Genomic DNA, 19,370 nt, shown 5'->3' with positions numbered 1-19,370 from the left:
ATGCGCTCTCTCTCTCTCTCTCAAAAATAAACATTAGAAAAAAATTTTTAAAAATTTGTTTTCTTCCAAATATGATTTGTTTTGGAAATCAAAAAACCCAAGTGCTTCTCCAACCACTTTTTAATATAAAGGATGGTAAACTTATAAAAAGCATAACATCTTTACGCTGGTTATTTCTATGCAGATGTCAACTTCCAAATTGATTCACTTTTTCTTCCAACTTTGGAACTGGGTTTTTATACTTTACTGTTATTCATGGTAACTAAGAGGTAATTTCATGTAAAGGAGCAAAACAAGTAAGCCAACAGTTTTCTTAACGGTATTGGTAACATTCTGGTCCCCCAGAAAGGTTATTGTTCATTGTTTAGGTGAGCAAGAAGGGACCTCTTGCAAAGATATATGTTCTCAATATGAGCAGAATTTTGTCAGAGGAGCTTCTTGGTGTTTTTCATTTCCTAGGGAGTTCCAGAAGTACTAAAATTATATCGAGACAAAGTGTTTATATTTGAAAAGTGCAGGCTCTGCATTCCAGGCTGCACACTGAGGGCTCTCTAAACAGAGGCAGCTTTTACTGAAACTTGGGAAATAAGGATAACTCATAAAGGCTTGGACTAGCACATACTGGAAAAATAGAAGATAACCTGTGAGCTAGCCGCAAAAGGGAACAACCTAATCCAGGAGTTGGCACACCTTTCTGTAAAGGGTTGCATAGTAAATATTTAAGGCTTTGTGGGCCATACAGCCTCTGTTGCAAGCTCTGCCCTTGAGGCTTAAAAGCAGGCACCGATAATACATATATGAACGAGCATGGTGGTGTTCCAATAAAACTTTATTTGCAAAAAACAGGAGGTAGGCTAGATTTAGCCTTTGGGCTGTTGTTTGCCTACCTTTGTGGGTCTAATCAAATTCTCACTGACTAGTTTCAATTATCTTATAGTTTTTTGGACTTATGGAAATAGGTAATTTTGGTGGCAAAGAGACTTAACTACTGAGAGTTTAGGCTTGTGCTTAAATAGGACTTTGCCTTAAAATTTTACCATTAGAGAGTAATCTATTGGGTAGAATATTGTTCTCTTCAGGAATAAAATGCAAGGGCTTGGGAAAGATATCAAATTACCATTTCCTAGTATCAATCTAGAACTGAAAGAGGCCCTAGAAGTTGCCTAGAGAATAGGGGATTGAAGGAAGCCAGAAAAGGGAGACGTTAGTTGCCCCATTTAAGAAGTTATTCATAGGGCCCATTTGACCACCCAGTAATATTTCGTTGTTGTTGTTTGCCTGCAAAGGCACATTCTTTAGGATGATCCAGCAGGGAAAATCTATGTATAATACAAGATGGTAGAATCTACAAAAGAAATAAGAACAAAGAGTAATTCTTTTAAAAGTCCCTCAAACTGCTGGTCTCATTCCTCTCTTACCTCCCCTCCCATTCATTCTAGTTTAGTGTATTGAAATGTGTTCCTACTGCTAATTAGCCACTATTTTTAAAGCTGGCATGCTTGTAATAATGAAAAACTATAAATATGGTTGGCAGTTGCTATTTTAAAAATATTATTTTAAAAAAAAAAGGATACTAGGAAGAGTTGCGCATGTACTAAAACCCTCTTGTGTTCTTAACCCATTCACCAGAAGCTTGATTTACAACTGCGTTCCCTGCCTGATGAATCCCACATGCCCCATAACTTAAACATCTTAATGTGCCTCTCACTGGAGTCCCTTTTTATTTGAATGTAAATTGATTCTGAAACTGCTCCCAGCCAGAAGTTTGTGTTTGAAATACTGTAGCTTAGAGGCGAATATAGTTATACTAGGTTCAATCTGCAAGGCATAGGAATGAGGTTCAATTGCCAGCATAATTAACCTAGCTCAGGTTAATTTAACCATGAAATAGCCAGCTGACTGCTGAACCTGTCATAAATAAATGGCATAGATCCTGAGCCATTCAACAAATGGAATGTATCGTATAAATATAAAAGAACCTTGAGTTCATTTCTGGGTTTGTGCAGTTTATTCTTTTTTGAGGACTTTTAGGGACTTTCAGTGGAAGGCAGACAAGATTTTCAGGCATTCTAGACCTAAGAGCAACCTCACTAATTCTTTTTTTTTTTTAATTTTTTTTTTAACATTTATTTATTTTTGAGACAGGGAGAGACAGAGCATGAACAGGGGAGGGTCAGAGAGAGGGAGACACAGAATCTGAAACAGGCTCTAGGCTCTGAGCTGTCAGCACAGAGCCCGACGCGGGGCTCGAACTCACGGACCGCGAGATTATGACCTGAGCCGAAGTCGGCCGCTTAACTGACTGAGCCACCCAGGCGCCCCCTCAACCTCACTAATTCTTATCTTGTCCAGGTAAAACCTAATATAATCTATGTAAGATAGTGGTTTATCTATCATCTATCTATCCCATTAAAAAAGAGTATTCTGGAAGACATTAAATCATCTCTTTGTAAGATAATTCTAGAATTTAATAATAATTTCTGCTATTGGCAATTTCCACTGCAGGTTTTAGCGCAATAAAATGTCAAATTACATGAAATATTTAGCTACAATTATAAAGGTTATACTTTTTTAAAAGTACTTGTTCAACACCTCACACTTAAATAGGCAGATCTATAAGTATTTTAGACTTAGATTGGATATTATCTTAATAAGTCTTGGTATCGTTAGAAGTCCTACTCTTCTTCTTTCCACTCAGGAAGGAATGTGATAGCTTCAAATATGCCTGGGTTCAGGGGTTAGCCCTCCTTGGAGACAAACCACAGTCCCTTGACTTGATCCTTTTCTCAGAGCCACAGCCTGGACAGTGGGAAAATGTCTTGTGTGATGAAGCCAGGCTGACTTAAAAAACCTCATGAATAAATGAGACAATGGCACGCAACTGTATGCAAAGATAGGCTTGAGCCTAGAAAAAGTCCGGAGCTCCATGGAGAAAGCTAATACCCTGGCCCCTGTTTAGTGTCAGTCAGAAGCCATGTTGAAGGAGAGATCTTCCTCCAAAACACAGAGGATGGTGATTTTGACCCAGGTAACCAGCCCTCTTGGAAAACTGCCTTTTTTTTTTTTTTTTTTTGTCTCTGGAAATTAGGTTGTGGTCTTAAAAATTCCTGAGGATTTCTACAAAGTTGTATTCATCACGACAGTATGGTATTGGCACAAAAACAGACACAAGGACCAATGGAATAGAATAGAGAATCCAGAATTGGACCCACATATGTATGGCCAACTAACCTTTGACAAGGTAAGAAAGAGCATCCAATGGAAAAAAGTCTCTTTAACAAATGGTGCTGGGAGAACTGGACAGCAACATGCAGAAAGATGAAATTAGACCACCTTCTTATACCCTACACAAAAATAAACTCAAAATGGATAAAAGACCTAAATGTAAGATAGGAAATCATTAAAACCCTAGAGGAGAAAGCAGGCAACAATCTCTTTGACTGCAGCCACAATAATTTCTTACTTGACACATCCCCAAAGGCAAGGGAATTAAAAGCAAAAATGAACTATTGGGACCACATCAAGATAAAAAGCTTCTGCACTGCAAAGGAAACAATCAACAAAACTAAAAGGCAAGCGACAGAATGGGAAAAGATATTTGCAAATGGCATATCAGGTAAAGGGCAAGTATCCAAAGTCTATAAATAACTTGCCAGACTCCACATTTGAAAAACAATCTAGTTAAGAAATGGGAAGAAGACATGAATAGACACTTTTCCAAAGAAGACATCCAGATGGCCAACAGACAGATGATGCTCAACGTCACTCATCATCGGGAAATACAAATCAAAGCCACACTGAGATACCACCTCACACCGGTCAGAGTGGCTAAAATGAACAAATCAGGAAACTATAGATACTGGTGAGGATGTGGAGAAACGGGAACCCTCTTGCACTGTTGGTGGGAATGCAGACTGGTGCAGCCTCTCTGAAAAACAGTGTGGAGGTTCCTCAAAAAATCAAAAATGACCCAGCAATAGCAATACTAGGAATTTACCCAAGGGATACAGGAGTGCCAATGCATAGGGGCACGTGTACCCCAATGTTTATAGCAGCGCTTTCAACAATAGCCAAATTATTGAAAGAGTCTAAATGTCCATCAACTGATAAATGGATAATGAAGATGTGGTTTATATATTCAATGGAATACTACTTGGCAATGAGAAAGAATGAAATCATGCTATTTTCAGCAATGTGGATGGAACTGGAAGGTATTATGCTGAGTGAAATAAGCCAGTCAGAGAAGGACAGATGTTATATGTTTTCATCCATCTGTGGGTCTTGAGAAAATGAACAGAAGACCATGAGGGAAGGGAAGGGGAAAAAATAGATACAGAGAGGGAGGGAGGCAAACCACAAGAGACTATTGAATACGGTGAACAAACTAAGGGTGGATGGGGTGTGGGGGAGAGTGAAAAATGGGTGATGAGCACTGAGGAGAGCACTTGCTGGGATGACCACTGGGTGTTGTATGTGTAAACCAATTTGAGAATACAATTATATTCATAAAAAAATTCCTGAGGCTTGTTGCAGATAAAAAGGCCATAACAATTGTTTCCTCTGTACCAGGAATTTTGCGATGCTGTAAACAGTTCTTATAAGGGAAGAAAGAGAAGGAAAACAAGCCTTCTTTAATAACATGCAAATTTAAATTTATCTAGTACTTTACATTGATCTAGCACTGTTAATCTTAAAGGACACTTTGTCATTTATTCATTTAAAGGCAAATTTTTACTGAGTGCTACTGTGCCAGATGCTGTTTGGTGGTGGGCATTCTGGCACGGTCTCTGTCCTGTTGTACCATCGGATACAGGAAGCAGATAAGGCAAGTGACATATCGTTTGAGAAGTGCTAAAAGGAAAAATAAGATGCAATAATATTAGGGGTGCAGGTGGAGGTGGAGAGGGAGGTGGCAGGGAGCAGGTGATTTTCTGCTGAACAAGGGTAGTCATAAAGGTAGAATCAGTGTGAAGCTAACGAGACTAAGCTTCAGCATCCTTCACATGTCCTGGCCTCTCCCAAGGTCCTGAGGCATCCCATGATCATGTGTTTTGTAAAGTTTGCAAATTTAAGATTAAAAAAAAATTACTTTCCATAAATAGATTCTTCCAAACTGCATAAGTTTTAGGGCTCAAAAAATATGAATTAGTGGTTGGTGGTTAGGGAAATGTTCTCTGTGGAAGAAATATTTGAATTGATTCCAACAGGATAAGAAGGAACCTGCTCTGCTTGACTTGGGGCTAGCGGTCCAGTGGGGTTGCAGGGTCATTCAAAAATTCTCAAGCTGGGGCGCCTGGGTGGCGCAGTCGGTTAAGCATCCGACTTCAGCTCAGGTCACGATCTCACGGTCCGTGAGTTCGAGCCCCGCGTCGGGCTCTGGGCTGATGGCTCAGGGCCTGGAGTCTGCTTCCGATTCTGTGTCTCCTTCTCTCTCTGCCCCTCCCCCCTTCATGCTCTGTCTTCATGCTCTGTCTCTCTCTGTCTCAAAAATAAATAAAAACGTTAAAAAAAATAAAAAAAAAATTCTCAAGCTGGAAATTACCTTGCCCGTTGGAGGACCTGTGGAGGTAGTAGAATGGGGAATGGAGAGAGAGGTGGGCAATAGATTGAAGAAGTTAGCAGGGCATGTATGGAGAGTCGTGGTGGCCATATAATGTAGTTGGGTTTATGCAATGTGATATGCAAAACCATTAGTATGTTCAAAGCAGGAGAATAGCACAATCAGATTTGTTTTTAAAAGATGACTGATTCTATAAGAACGATTGGTATGAGGTTGGGAGCATGATTAGAGAAAGGAGGCTGTTGCAATATTCCAGGTGAAAGAAGATGGTGGTTTGGATTAGGGTGGTTATGGAGGGAAGTGGACAGACTTAAGATGCATATTAGATTTTGGAACCATAGGACTAGCTGATGGTTGGATGTATGGAGCTGGAAAGAGACAAGAGTCAAAGGTAACAAGTAATTTTCTGACTTGAGCCACATTGATAGGTTTACTAGAACGAGGAGGGCCTAGGAAAAGGGGAAAATTGGGTGGATGGTTGTGGGGAAATAAAAGTTCTGATTTGGCTGTATTGAGTTTGAAATACTTATTACTCAACAGGAAGATGTTGAATAGATGGTAAGCTACATAGTCCAGAATTTAGGAGAAAGCTATATACCAAATTTAAATAACAAATACAGGAGTACAACAAATAACAAGTAAATCATAAATTAAAATAACAAATTTAGGAGTCACCAACACATATTTGATAAATAACATATTTCCAAACTATATAAGATTCCTATTTCTGTTCTTTTTAGTGGTTCTTCATCCCATAACTTACTTAAATGAGACAGGACAAAGCATCTAAACAAGATTAAGTAGAAATGCTCAGTTGAAAAGTTACTATATGTGGAAATACAGGATTCTTGTTGAAAGATGTTGGAGTCTGGGCCAAAGTACTGCCAGAAGGTTGCAATAATCACAAAAGTTGTATTAGGAGTATCTAGAAAGGCATTTATTAGTATTATAATGGATATGGTTTCATATGTGTAAATATGTCAATGTTGACATCTCTTTGAAGGTGATATCAAAGCAGGATTACAGAGTTAAAGGTGATTCTGCATTATTTAATCCCATTTGAGTGTGCAGGAATGAGTTAGGTATGTGAAATATGTATGCCGTCTTAATAAATCAGACTTTAACTTTGTTACCAGAGTTAGTTTACATTTCTTAGTGGCCTGTGAGAAACAATTATATGACTACCACTGAATCATTCCAATCAATGAACAGACCAGGCTTTTAAAACATACATGAAATGTGGCCAAACATGGTGTTTGCCTGTGGATTAAGACCTTGACTTTAGGTTTCAGCTGGGAGATGTTTTCCCAGAGTTAAATTCACATTTTTGCAAATAAGCAAGGAACAGAAGTGCTGGCTAATCTGGCTGAAAAGTTCTAAGTGTCAACTATAATTAGACACAATCTGAGGGTTTAGGATCCTGACAAGACCATATTTGTGCATGGTGTCAGCCACATTAGAGACAATTTCAACAAGGTGTGAGAAGCAGATACTGTACTGTAAGGGAAAAGTAATTTGTTATGCTGGCCTTCCAAAATTTTTTACCTGTTCCTTATGGAATAGAGATCAGTATACATAATCAGTACTTGCAAATGCAGTGAAAGTTGTATTATTCTTAAACAGTTTCATTCATTCATTCAGCTTTTAAAAAATACACAGGTATTGAAATAACTTTGGAATTCAGGAAGGAGATTATTAGGCTACAAGGTAAGATTTGTAGGAAATGACATCTGTAACTACGCAATGTGAAGAATGCCAGAGTCAACTCAGCAGTCGACGCTATAAGAAATTTTCCATGAGCAGATTTTGTATGAATGAGTTTCCATCTTATTTCAGACCGCTTTCTTCAGATTCTTCTGTTTTTAACAAGGGTCGGTGACCTAGAAGTTTTTGTATCTTATCTTTATGGGATTTCTGACCTCTACTACCCTCATACATATAATTCCTGAAATACTTCTTTTGAAGCTTGGTAGTATTTGAGTAAAAATCTAATCCAGGGAAAAAAAGGTAGGCATGAAGAAGGTAGCAGAAAATGATAAGCAAAACAGATGAGCCAACATAAGCACTTTAAGGGTTGAAAAGAATACTTTTCGGTTGCTTGACATTAGAGTGTTAAGCCCTAAAGGCCTACATTAAAGATAAAACAAAAACATTTTAGAGAAAAAGAGGCAAAGACTAGATTAGGATTATAATGGGATGATTCAAGAGACCTTGCTGATAGCCCCGGAAGAAAATGTCACGGCAAATTCTTCTCCTTGTAAAATTTTTGGTAGGTAAATGAAATAGGGCAGGTGGAACAGTCCGCAGGACAGCTGTTCACTTATGAAGTCTGCTTTCTGCAGTCCTCGGCTAACAGCAATGTCCACAGTCAAATCTAAGTCGTTAAGAAGTGTTATCACGTGGGAGGTCCACAGTGCCAAGCCTGAACTCTGCAAAGTGACCCATCCCTTCCTCCTTCCGGCTGGGACATGCCAAGCGGCTGCCGTACAGACCCATCCCTCCTGCCGTGGCTCATCTCATGGCCCAATTCCTGGAGATGCCACCGTGAGCTCTGAGCTGTCACAGGCACTGGTGCCAAAGGGCTCCAGGGAAAGACTGTGCCAGCAGGACAGGGAGCCTGTGCCTGGGAATTGCCTCAGAACTGCCTCTTACAGAGCCAGAGTCCACCCCAAGACCTTCTTGCACTCTGCCCTCCCGGTCCCATCAGTTTACCTATGTGTCGTTATTCACACGTTTGGGGTTGTCTCTCACCAGTTGCATTTGAAACTATGATGAGCAGCTAAGCAATTGAGTATGCTGTGGCTGCCCAAATACCGTTGTTGACCATGTCACCCACAAAATGCCCTTGTTTGATACTTAGCTTTGTTTGCCTGCCTTTGGTTAAAAAAAAAAAAAAGATGACCTTTAAATAAGAAAACCTTGAATGAATATGAGGTGGAAGAAAGTCTTTATTTTACTGTTGCCAAGCAAGTATTGTTTTGTGAAAGCTTGCAGAGTTAAGAAAATGGATAACTTTTCTTCAGCCACTAATGGAAAACAAAATAGCTTAAATGTGTGACTTTCCACAAGATTTAACTCAACTTCGGGAAAACTGGCTAGACTTTCCCATCCCTCATGTTCTGCTGTAAGTACACAAGGCAAATACATCACAACTAATTTCGCCCTTCTGTTGCGTATACCGATAAAAGTAGTTGTGCATGCAGTTTGGTTGATCCTGCCTTCTATGGCCCAAAGCTGCTTTGGCATGCTCATGGAATTGTCAACAGTAAACACAGGAAAGGGGGCACATTCGGCTTACCATTTCCACAAAATCTTCACTTAAAGGCCGCCTGCTGTTTCTTCCAACTATGCATAAAAAGCAATTAAGAAAAGTCTTGTATAACTGTCATCTGCTAAATTAAGTATAAGCTGTATGTTGGAACGCACGAAAGACACACAAAAATCTTACAAATCTTCTCAGAACCAAACTGTGTGCAGTGGTGCTTGTAAGAATGTGTGGCCCAATTAATGGAAAACCACTTAACTAAAAGTTAAATTGCCCTGTTGCCTTTTGCCCTATAAACTGGTGTCTAGCCTTGAGCATGAGAATCCTAGCTGCATGCTTATTTTACTAAGGCGGTAACACAATGAACCAGATATGAACCAGTCTAATAACTTTAGCAGTCCTGGGCCAACTATTAATGCTAAGAATTTATAAACTGAGTGAATACATACCTCTTTGTTATTTCTAATTGTGGCGGTGAAAAGGTTACTAAATTCCCATACCTGATGGTACAAAAGACACTGTACCAACACAACGACTCCATTTGACACCCGTGGAGGGAAGGGACGGCGGGTGTGCAAGCTGAGTTTAAAAAAAGTAACATAAAATAAAGGTTGCATTTGCAGGCAAGTAGATGTGCCGTGGTAACACGAACCTAAGTTACCAGATTTTAAAGTTGTGTGAAGTTATTCTCTTGTTACTAAGAGCTTACAGTTTTGACATCTATTTTACCTCTTAAAATTATTCACACATTTTTTTAAGCCCCAAATGACATCGCAGTTTGAAGTGTTATTAAAACAATCTCTGGGATAAAATACCTACAGATTCTTTTGCCCCTAAAGCCCTTGCCCTTCCCTGGTGGTACAGTGTGTGCAGAAGTGACATCCACCTTAATCCAGGAGGGGCCACAAAAAATGGGCCCATGGAATCTGGAGGCATATTTAAAGGCATCTGTCAACATTTTGTGAAAAGTAAGATTTTGAAAGTAAAGTAAAAGTGCGAATTCATCAAATAGACATCGTAAAGTAAAAGCATGAACACTACTCAAATAGTTCATCAAATAGACATCGTAAGCATACATTATAAAATGGAAAGTAAATAATAATAGTGAAAATATATACAAGCTCTAAAAATGCTGATTTATCCATTTTAAAATCAACATCATAGCAGGCTAGAGTTTGGGAAGTGTATGTGTGTATATTCACATATGTATATGGCTATTTATTATAAGTGAAAATATTTTCATCAACTGATTCCAATTAATCCCTAATTATGTTTTAAGTTAGGGTATGCCATACTGTATTATTTTAATTTTCTAAGGATTATTTTTGTTATTTCAAGTGTAGACCGTAAGTGCCTTTACTGTAGACAGCAGCATCCTTTGTTCTGTCGAGTAGAAAGCAGCTGTCATAAGACTGGGTTCTTTGCTTCTGTCTCTATTTTTAGTAAATCAAGGATGTATCCTAGAAAATATTTCCTATGATCATTTTATTCCCTTTTGCTTACAGTGCCTAGTGAAAACCAATCACTGGAAATTTAGGAAAACTAAAATCGAAATCATACAATAGCTTGATTCAAATTCTATGGATTGTGAGGCTCGAATGGATTTGACATTTCTTTCTAATAAAGAAACTATTGCAGCTATGAATGCAGAATGGATAAGCATGATATTAATAAAGCTGCACCACACACACGTTCCCTCATGGAACACTTTTGTGTTTAATCAGTTAACTCGAGTAAAATATGGTGACTATCAGGAAGAGGTTGTAAACCTACATGGTAAGAAAAGTTTTTATTTCTTTTTTGCTCTTCTCATTTTTTATTTCATTCTTGTTTATAAAAATCTTGTGGCAAGAATTACTGGTATTCAAAACATCTACTCTGAAATGACTGTCCTTGCTTACCGATTTGAAGCAGCTGTAAAACCTGAGGGGATCAAATGAGTTTCCAATTTCCATAGGCATTTAGAAATGCCTATGATATATCCCACATGATCAGGATTGTTTTGCATTCTTGGAATCAAGCTAGTTGGGCTCCTGGGTTCTTCTTGGGCCTCAGTAAAGGCTATGTGATTCCTCTGTGTACTTTTGAAAATATTCAGATACCAAATGGAAAGTTAGCAAAGAAGTTAGCCAGCACAAGACATTGCCCCTAAATGTTTGCAGTCAATTAAAGCCCTGTTCAAGGTTAGGCTGGCATTCCTCCAGCTGTGGTGCTCCATGTAAAATAAAATATTGCCAGCTGTGGTCAATTATTTGCTTTCTCTCTGAAACTCGAGAAATGTGTAATTACTGTTAATATGGTAAAAATTGATCAAGTGTGACATGCTATATAATTCACTGATTGCAATAGCCTTTTAGGTACCAACTCTGAGAGCAGTACCCAGTGATTAGTTCCTAGGTCTCTAGAGCTGAAGTAAGATTTAGGTTAACCTTTATACTTCAAATGTAGCTTTAGTCACATGATGGTGAGTTGGTTACAGACCTATGATTTATCCACCTGAGAGAATAGAATCAACTATTAAATGTTTTTGTAAGTGTGTTTAATAATGTCAGAAATGCTTATAATTTGAGTGAATAAAGCAGGACTCAAAGTTGTATATATAATGATTACAGTTGTATAAAAAAATCTGAGGTTAATAAAAAGTTTAGAACATCAAAACATCTTTTTTTTTTCTGGTTTCCATTTCTACTAAGCCCAACGTATAGATTCAGAAAGTACAACTGGCAGTCTGCATACGTTTGGGGAAAATGAAGAGGAAAAAATAAAGGATTAAAAGCACCAAAAATTGGGACCACCTGGGTGGCTCAGTTGGTTAAGCATCCAACTTCGGCTCAGGTCATGATCTCACGGTTTGGTTCGTGGGTTCAAGCCCCGCATTGGGCTCTCTGCTGTCAGCACAGGACCTGCTTCAGATCCTCTCTACCCCTTACCCTGCCCCCCTCAAAGTAAATAAAAAATTTTAAAAAGCACCCCAAATTGTAAAGAACCAAAACAAACACAAACATTAAAAAAAATTTAAAAAAGGGGTGCCTGGTTGGCTCAGTTGGTTGGGCGACTGACTTTGCTCAGGTCATGATCTCTCGGTCTGTGAGTTCGAGCCCCGTGTCGGGACTCTGTGCTGTTAGTTCGGAGCCTGGAGCCTCCCTTGGATTCTGAGTCTCCCTGTCTCTCTGCCCCTCCCCCGCTCACAGTCTGTCTCTCTCAAAAATAAACATTAAAAAAAAAAGAAAAGAGGGGCGCCTGGGTGGCTCAGTCGGTTAAGCGGCCGACTTCAGCTCAGGTCATGATCTCGTGGTCTGTGAGTTCGAGCCCCGCATCGGGCTCTGTGCTGACAGCCCGCAGTCTGGAGCCTGTTTCAGATTCTGTGTCTCCCTCTCTCTGACCCTCCCCCGTTCATGCTCTGTCTCTCTCTGTCTCAAAAATAAATAAATGTAAAAAAAAAAAAAAGAAAGAAAAGAACCAAAACAAACAGAAAACCCAAAAAGCAAAAAAGTGAAAAAGATCTGAGAGCCCAGATATACACTTTTACAATTTGTGCCAAGACGTTAATTCTGGGAAGACGTTTATCTCTCCTTCTATTCTAAATAACAGACTTGCTGGATAAAGGATTTTTGGCTGCATATTTTTTTCTGTTCATCACATTGAAGATCTCCTGCCATTCCTTTCTGGCCTGCCAAGTTTCAGTAGAGAGATCAGTCACGAGTCTTATAGTGACCTATAGGTCATGAGTCTTATAGGTCTCCCTTTATATGTTAGGGCACATTTATCTCTAGCTGCTTTCAGAATTTTCTCTTTATCCTTGTATTTTCCGGTTTCACTATGATATGTCGTGCAGAAGATCAATTCAAGTTACGTCTGAAGGGAGTTCTCTGTGCCTCTTGGATTTCAATGCCTTTTTCCTTCCCCAGTTCAGGGAAGTTCTCAGCTATGATTTCTTCAAGTACCCCTTCAGCACCTTTCCCTCGCTCTTCCTCCTCTGGGATACCAATTATGCGTATATTATTTCTTTTTAGTGTATCACTTAGTTCTCTAATTTTCCCCTCATACTCCTGGATTTTTTTATCTCTCTTTTTCTCAGCTTCCTCTTTTTCCATAACTTTATCTTCTAGTTCACCTATTCTCCCTTCTGCCTCTTCAAGCCGAGCTGTGGTGGTTTCCATTCTGTTATGCATTTCGTTTAAAGCGTTTTTCAGCTCCTCGTGACTGTTCCTTAGTCCCTTGATCTCTGTAGCAAGAGATTCTCTGCTGTCCTGTATACTGTTTTCAAGCCCAGCGATTAATTTTATGACTATTATTCTAAATTCACTTTCTGTTATATTGTTTAAATCATTTTTGATCAGTTCGTTAGCCGTTGTTATTTCCTGGACGTTTTTCTGAGGGGAATTCTTCTGTTTCGTCATTTTGGATAGTCCCTGGAGTGGTGTGGGACTGCAGGGCACTTCCCCTGTGCTGTCTTGAATAACTTGCGTTGGTGGGCGGGGCCGCAGTCAGACCTGACCTCTGTCTCCAGCCCACCGCTGGGGCCACAGTCAGACTGGTGTGTGCCTTCTCTTCCCCTCTCCTAGGGGTGGGATTCACTGTGGGGTGGCGTGGCCCGTCTGGGCTACTTGCACACTGCCAGGCTTGTGGTGCTGGGGATCTGGCGTATTCGCTGGGGTGGATCGGCAAGGTGCACAGGGGCGGGAGGGGCAGGCTCAGCTCGCTTTTCCTTCGGAGATCCGCTTTGGGAGGGGCCCTGCGGCACTGGGAGGGAGTCAGACCTGCCGGAGGGATGGATCCACAGAAGCACAGCGTTGGGTGTTTGCGTGGTGCAAGCAAGTTCCCTGGCAGGAACTGGTTCCCTTTGGGATTTTGGCTGGGGGATGGGCGAGGGAGATGGCAATGGAGAGCGCCTTTGTTCCCTGCCAAGCTGCACTCTGTCATCTGGGGCTCAACAACTCTCCCTCCCGTTGTCCTCCAGCCCTCCCGTTCTCCGAGCAGAGCTGTTAGCTTATAACCTTCCAGATGGCAAGTCCCACTTGCTGTCAGAACACACTCCGGCCGGCCCCTCCGCTTTTGCCAGCCAGACTCGGGGGCTCTGCTTGGCCGGCGGGCTGCCCCTCCGCCCTGGCTCCCTCCCACCAGTCCGCCAGTCCGTGGAGTGCGCACCGCCTCTCTGCACTTTCTACCCTCTTCCGTGGGCCTCTCCTCTGTGCTGGGCTCTGGAGACTCCATTCTGCTAGTCTTCTGGTGGTTTTCTGGGTTATTTAGGCAGGTGTAGGTGGAATCTAAGTGATCAGCAGGACGCGCGGTGAGCCCAGCGTCCTCCTATGCCGCCATCTTCCCAGGATCCTCAAGACGTTAATTCTGGTATTTTATGTGCTTTGGTGATAAATATTCTTGGGGATCTTAATACGTTGATTATCTTTGGAGAAAGTGATATCGATGAGGCCATGTAATGATGTATAATCATAGTCACGAGGGTGAGTTCAGGAGCTAGTCATAAATCCAGCATCAAGTCTGTCAGATTTCAGCTTTCTCATTTAGAGTGGGGGAGTAATAACGTTATTTACCTAGCAGGACCACTAGACAATCCAGTGAGGCAACTCATGGAAAACATTTAACGTGCTGCCTGGCCACTAGTAAAAGTTCAGTGTTACCTATTTTTATGATTTTCAGAATGTCTACATTTGTATTTTTCAACTTATAAACTTAATCTGTAGGTTTTGTTTTTGTGACACAATATATAGTCAGCATTAAAAGATACTTTTGTGAGCACAAAATATTTTTACATCTCTCTAATGAAGATCCCAGGATATTATCTTTTATGGCCTCTTTGGGTCTAAGTAATCCTGCCCTTTGTTATCCTGACTAGTTTACACACATCCTTTGGGATTCACTCCAGCATTGCATCCTCTGTGTTCTGCTTTTGGCCCTTTAATTCTACCAAATTCAGAAAATCATTTTGTTGTATTCAATGATCATATAATTTTGGAGCAGAAAAAGTCCAGTTTTTACTTTGGCTCAATATATCTAATAAACAGACTGCTGAGAAAAGGGCTAAGGATTAAGGCCGAAGTTCATGTTTCATCTTCTAGGGGTGACAGTGCCATTCAACTTCAGTAGAGGCTCCTAAAAATCCATCATTGTTCTTTTCTTTTTATGTTTATTTACTGAGGTGAAATCGACATGTAATATGATAGTAGTTTCAGGGGTTCTATGTAGTGATACATTGAGCAGTGATCACAAGAAGTCTAGTTACCATCTATCACCTTACAAAGTCAAGTGAATGTTGTTGACTATATTGTGCATACTATACATTGCATCCCCATGCTGTATTTATTCTATAATTAGAAGTTTGTACTTCTCAATCCCCTTCACCTGTACTCCCCATCCCCTGTGCTAACCACTAATCTGTCTGTATCTATGCATCTGAAGCCCACCATATTTTAAATTCTATTTTTTACTATTTTATCACTCCTTACACCTAGAATTTTATTAGTAATAATTATTCAAAAGGGGAGTAGGGGGCACCAAGTCTTTGAGCTTCTTGTGCATAAGTGGTCCTTTTTAAGAAGTCAAACAAAACATCTCCCTTAGAGTTCACAGGCCCTCAGTCATGCCTCAGAAGATGGCTAGAACAAACCGTCTGACTACAGATGCTTTACATGTCTAACAAAGATCACCACCTTGGTGCTACTTCAGCCAAGAGGGTTCCTCACAGAGGTCACCTCTCTGGGTCAGGTCAAGGACTGGAATCTGCCACCATCGTGGCCTAGAAGCTCTGTCTCTCTTTGATGACTGGGCTGGGTGCAGTGGCCATGCTCCTCATCTGGTCTCTCTACTACCACAGTGTGTGTTTGATTTCCTACCGCTGGGCCTTTTGTCAAGACTTCCTGGGTCCTCTGACAGGGGTTGGTCACCTGCCAGCTCAGAAGGGGTTGGAATCACTGTGTGCAAATTTGTCCACTTCTTGCCCAGCTACTTTCAGGCTCTGCACATCAAGAGTGTGAGGGGGAGGGGTGCCTGGGTGGCTCAGTGGGTTAAGTGTCCGACTTTGGCTCAGGTCATGATCTCACAGTTTGTGAGTTTGAGCCCCACGTCGGGCTCCCTCCCCACTTGTGCTTTCTCTGTCTCTCAAAAACAAATAAATGAAAAAAAAATAAAAAAAACAAAAGAGTGTGTGGGGGAAAGTTCAAGGTGAGCACTTTAGTACATGTCTAAAAACACTGACAGCTTGGTGACACTTTTAAAGGTGTATGACAGTATGCGTCAAACATGGACCAGCATTCCAGTTGCTTCCACAGTGTTTCCTTCCACTTTTGTTTTCCCCAAGTTTTGCAAATAACTTCAAAGACGAGAGTCAAGGTTTTAGGGAATTCTCAGCAGGTAGTTTTTGCAGTGAGTATCCATTCCCAGCAAGTGTTTAGAATATCATGAACAGAAGAACAGATGTGTTTTCCCTTGGAAGATACCCATAGTGCCCGTCTCATGTATTTCATTTATGCTCATTCAGCCTCTTGCAAGCACAAAATAAATATTTAAAATATTTTACTGTTGTTGGGCATAGAGACAAGCTGGCACTCCAGTTCCTTATAAATACCACATGCCTTTTGGTGATTTTTGCTGAACTGTAGGTAAGTAAATGTTCCTGGGGTAACCAGATAACACACTGGATTTTTGGCTAATTGTAATTGATTTTCTAATCAAGGTAATTCATGCAACCAAGATGAAAACACTGAAACTTGAATATGTTGGTCAATCTTTTCTACCACTTCCAACTACATGCCATATGATTACTTAAAAGAAACCTCCCCAATCCAATCAGCTGGTGGTAATGAGGGCAAATTATACCAGAAAAGGTAGAGATTTGTGTGATTGTGTTATTTTATCTAAACATAAACTTTCCTGGTGAACCCCCACAGCAGTGCCTCATTTCCATTTGGAAAATTGCAATTGGTGTTTTTCCCATTGTCTATTTTGGTCCTTATGAAAAGAAAGTGGAAAGTGGCCTGATGAGGTGGCATAATGCTTAAATCCACACACGGTCTCTGACTTGTCTCCCCACCGGGTTCAGTCTACAAAGTCTCCAACACTTGCTGCTATTAATAAAAACGGAATAAAATGATGCCTTTGTCTGAAGACATTAGCAGAATTGCAGTCGTGTTCCAAAGCATTGGGGGCAGAGAGGAGGGTGTGAGGAGGCCAGTCGCCCAGGGTGCAAACCAAAAGGGCCCTGCTATATTTGTTAAGGGGAAAGGCACCCAGCCAGCCCTCCGTGAACCACAAGGGCTCTGTCGTCCATCTAGGTGTCCATGCTGCTCGAACAGCGCTGCTTGCTTTAAGCAGTTCTACCACATGTGCTCAGAGATTCTAAAGACCATTTATATATTTTACTGAAACAAGTTTTAAAAAGTTGGGCAGGCAGTAGTGCTCTATGCTCATGTGAATGACTACTTTAGAGTTAACGTTATAAAAGTATTAAACATGTTGGACTTAAACCAGGAAACTAGCACCATATCCTCCCTCCCCACACCTCCCCACCTCCCAAACCCTCCACAATAGAAAAATTCTTGTCCTATTTACTTCTTATTTGAGGATACTGCAGTGGTGTCGCACCCTGGCCGAATGGTAAAATCAGGTGATTTTACTCTGGGCAAACTCTGGGCCCCATCAGAGCCCACCTAAATCTGCCTTTTAGGTTAGTCTCCCAGGAATCTCTACGTCGTAAATGTTCCCCAGGTGATTCTGATCTACAGTGAGGAGTCAATGAGAACCACGTGACAGTGCTTACTGTTATACCCTCAAAGTTTCGCTCTCATCAGAAACACCCAAAGAGCTTGGGAAAACAGATCTCTGGGCTCTCCTCCCAGGGTTTCTGACCAAGTCTGGGGTGAGTTCTGAGAATTTCCTTTCTATCAAGTTCCAATGCTTCCTGATGCTGCTTCAGGGATCACACTGGAAAAAACCACTGCTCTGATATGAATCCTGAATTCATTCTGCATATCCTAAGGTATTTTCAGCCCTAGAAAACATCTAGAAGTGCTACTGTTGTTCATAATGGAGTTTTGGAGAAGGGGATAGAGTCAGTGCTACAGGGAAGGAGGTGGAGGAAAGGGAGTTTAAGGGGAAAAAAAGGTGAGAATGTTATAAAAATTGAAGAGAGGGAAGGTTTGAATTTGAGAAGTACTTCCTGGGCAGAGAAGCTTTTTTTTTTTTTTTCTTTTTTAAGATTCAGATTTTATTTATTTTTTATATTAAATATAATTTATTGTCAAATTGGTTTCCATACAACACCCAGTGCTCATCCTAACAGGTGCCCTCCTCAATGCCCATCACCCACTTTCTCCTCTCCCCTGCACCCCATCAACCTTCAGTTTGTTCTCAGTATTTAACAGTCTCTTATTGTTTGCCTCCTTCCCTCTCTGTAACATTTTTTTTTCAGAGAAGCTTTATCAGAGGAATTTGAGGGGAGAAAACTAGGGGAAGCTATAATGGATGTAAGAGGATTTAAGGGAACCTTTTAAAAAGTGTATTGGGGTCTCCCTGTCTCTCTGAATGTGCCCAGAAATATAAAAACAAGAGGGTTTCTGATTGTGTCACCTAACATCAGTGCCACCCTCTCTCAGATGAACTATGAGGCACACTTTTATAAGCATTGAATTCCCCACACTTTTTTCCTTCCTCATTCTCCTCTCTAGAAGAACAACAAGCTAGCTTCGACAACTCCCCAAGAAACAAGAATTAGAAGGAATAGGGTTTCAAAGACTCTAAAGACTGAGCGTTTGGGGCCTAAGCAGAATGAGATTTGCTTAAGTCTGAGCAAAACTGTGTTCTGGGCGATAATGGGGATGAAGGAAAATGTGGAAAAATTTATCCAATGTCTCTCCATCTCCGTTTGGTCAAAAGAAATCTTGTGGTGTGAGAGTCCCCTGCACTTCAGTTGTGTGTGTGTATGGCATGGGTGGGAATGAAGAGGTGCCCAGGAGGGCCTTATATAGGCAGGGTACCTCAGGTGGAGGTGACTGCTCCAACCATAGGCAGGCTATCCCCGGGGAGTTGTCAGAATTGACACAGGTCTGCGACAAGATACATGAGGGCTGAGAGAATCTAGGGGGTGCAGAAGAGGCTGTGATTTGGTCATTGGGGTCGGGGCACGGATGCTTATGGAGTGGCACATGGTACCCACCCACAATTGCTCATATGACAAGAATCTACACATGAAACAAAAACAAATCACAAAATCTCAATAGACCATTTGTCTCAAAGTTCTATCTAGATTCAAAGACTCTGCAAATTCACCAGACCAAGGTAGTCTTTCCCTTTGTTTGTAGTGCCCATTCTCACTACAGGAAGCATTAATAAATGATATAGAATGACCCAAAAGCCAAATGGGAACATGGTCTCTGGTTATCAATGAACAGGTTCACTGATTTCTGAATTAGTGAAAGAGGGTGACATGAGTGGGAAAGAAGTGGAGTTTGAAATTTACTTCAGAAGAATTGGATTGGATTCACCTTACCTTTGCATCACAGTTAATTTCGTATCCACAAATATTTGCAAATG

Source organism: Felis catus, chromosome C1 (genome assembly GCF_018350175.1).
Source record: "Felis catus isolate Fca126 chromosome C1, F.catus_Fca126_mat1.0, whole genome shotgun sequence".
Lineage (NCBI taxonomy): Eukaryota > Metazoa > Chordata > Mammalia > Carnivora > Felidae > Felis > Felis catus.
Note: the sequence above shows the minus strand (reverse complement) of the source record.